The following is a 3,013-nucleotide window of genomic DNA, read 5'->3' on the forward strand; positions in this document are numbered from 1 at the left end:
CATTATATAGTAAAACACTAATGTCTTGACTGATGTCATAACATGTATGTGTGACTACATTGTAGTTACTGCAGGACTAGCTAACACAGGATTTATTGAATGTCAAACTGGATGTTGTGACACTCATACCTGTTAACAGATACTAAGGAATAGAACAGCAGGAGTTCTGTTAGAACTTAGTATTTATTTGCAGTCTGGTTATCAAGGAAGAACCAGACCTGGCATAAGGCCTACTGACTGAATGTCAAACTGGATGTTATGACATTCATCATTGAAAGCAGCTGCTGAAGATTAGACAGAGTGGTGTTCTGTTATACTTCAGCATGTAACTTAGTTTGTTCTTCAAGAGAATAACAGAACTAACTTAAGGCCAAATGTGTAAATGTTAAGTTGGACACTTTGACATTTATTAATGTAAGCTGTTACTGTAGTATGGTCATTTTGATCATGTACAGGTCAGCAAAATTGTACAGTCTGTTTTCTGGAAAAACAGACTCAGCATATGGACCTTGATGTCAAGCTGAATGTCGTGACATTCATGCCTGACAGCATATGCTAAATTGTAGGTTGTTCAGTTTTCTGTTTCAGCTTTTTCTCAGGCTATTCTTCAGGGATTCAACAGCTGAGAGAAAATCCAGGAAATCAACAACCAAGCTACATTCAATGAACCTAACAAATAGCCTATTTGTTAGTAACCTAAATGTTGAATTTATGGGAACTTGAGTGACCTTAAATTCAGGAGAATACAGGTGCAAAAGCCCAGGTGCTGCAATATAAAAAGGAAGGCGTTCCTTCATTCAGTTTCGGGGATTTTGAGGCGTGAAGATTTTGTGTGTCCATCATACTTCACTGCTGTATTTTTGTGAGTCTAGTATTAGACGTATCTTGTAAGCCAAGCCATTATCAAGTAGATGATAGCTTTGGCATAGGGTGTTCATTGAGTTGTAAGTGTTGTGTCACTCAAAGCTTTTAAGCGTGAGTGCTGTGTATCTTGATTTAAGCTGTGAAGCATAATCAAGAGTTGTGTTTGAAGTGTGACTTCAAAGTGTCTTTAATATCACTGAGGTGATTGAGGGGGAGTGAGTAGGAACTCTGATCTTAGGTTAAGATTGAAATTGCATTGGGTAGGGATTAAGTGATAAGTTGTAAACAGGTGAGTTTAGCTTTGAATTGATACTACTAATAGTGGATTTCCTCCCTGGCTTGGTAGCCCCCAGATGTAGGTCATGTTGGACTGAACTGGGTGAACAATTACTTGTGTTATTTACTGCACTTACTGTTAAGTTCTGTATAATCCCTGTCTGTGCAGAATTGGATGTCATAACAACCAGTGTGACATCCAAAGTCTGATAACTAGAATTTCAGAATGTCCTAAAGTCTAAGTCCATTTGTCCATTTGCATTTGGTTCACAATAATCAAAACAAAACACAAGCACAATAGTATATACACAATTATGTGCTCAAGTGAGCAAAAGGCAAATTGCATTAACATAAACATGAGCTCAAATGAGCAAAGGGCAAAAGCAAATGAGTAATATGTACAAGAATATTAAATTGCATTAATGTAAAGTGCAAGAATTAAAAGTTAATGGTCAATAGTTAGTGTTAGTGTGCCATAAGGCAATTTAGCGCTATGTTAAGCAATCGTAAGTGGACTAATGTAGTAGTCACACCTATCTGAGGCCGGTCAATAAAAATATAGGCAACAAACACAATTTAGAGACCTTGACTAGTAAGCCAAACTCCTACAAATTGCCATGCCAAAAGAAAAGGAGAATGATCTTGTATTGATTTAGGTTTTTTGCTTGATCAAGAAGTAACTTATCCTTAATGCAAATCCATTCACTTGATCTTTGATCAAGATGAATTAGATTTGAATCAAGGAAGGTTAACCCTCCCATACATCAAGGCTAACCACCAATCTTTAACTCATTGATCAAAAAGAAAAAGATGAAGAAGAAGAAGAAGAAGGATAAGAATGTACATTAATGGAAATTCAAATGAAGTAATCAACATATATTGATCAAAGATAGATGGAATCAAGGTCAAACAAATAGTACACAGAAGCAAGTTGAAACTTAGAAGTCAAGAAACAAATAAAATATTTTTGGTATTTTTCAAAATTAAAATAATACTTGAATTAAAATAAACAATTAAAGGTCAAACTTCAAATCCATTTTAAATCAACTTTGAAAAGTCCAAATGGATCATCCTAAGTTCAACAAGGTCAAACAAAGTTTGACAAATTTTTTTAGCATTTTTAGAAACCAGAAACTATTTTAAATCAATTAAAAATGAATAAAATATAACCTAATTGAATTTAAATCTCAAATAAATCTAAAATCAATTAATAAATTGATGAGAATATTTTTCATAGATCCATCATCATTCAAAGAGGTTAAGAAAATATTTTTGTAATTTTTGAATATTGGAAGCTATTTAAAATGAATTAAAAATAACCAGAAAAGAGAAAATTCACAAAAAATATCAAATGATAAAATAAAAAAATATTAAAAATCATTTTTAGAAACTAGAAATTAAAAGGGAAATAATGCAAATGGTCCCATATTTTTTGGAATTAAAATGAAAGAGTTATGATTTTTTGAAATAAAAGGAAATAAAAGAAAATAAAATGAAATTAAATCAGAAATTGAAAAATGCTAAAATATGTGGCGCATTGGATCCAGTCTCATTAATTGAGCTGGCACATCCAAGGGTTGTGTTATGCGCGGTCACCAAAGACCACAGACAATGAGAAATATGTGGTAGTTAAAGAAGGCATATAAATGAAGAGTGGAGATTAGATCTGGAGAATGCATCGCACGGCTCACAATTGATTTGGCAAACAGACGGTGGTGTACACCACTGTCTTCTCCGGCGAGCTCATCAGCGCTGGTGAGAGTTGCAGACATGGCAATCTCAACCAAACGAAGCGATCTATATATCAATGGAAAGCTGGGGTGATGTACATCACCCCTGTACCATTAATTTTTACTCTAGATCTCCATGGGAA

The sequence above is a fragment of the Lathyrus oleraceus genome, chromosome 7 (genome assembly GCF_024323335.1).
Source record: "Lathyrus oleraceus cultivar Zhongwan6 chromosome 7, CAAS_Psat_ZW6_1.0, whole genome shotgun sequence".
Lineage (NCBI taxonomy): Eukaryota > Viridiplantae > Streptophyta > Magnoliopsida > Fabales > Fabaceae > Lathyrus > Lathyrus oleraceus.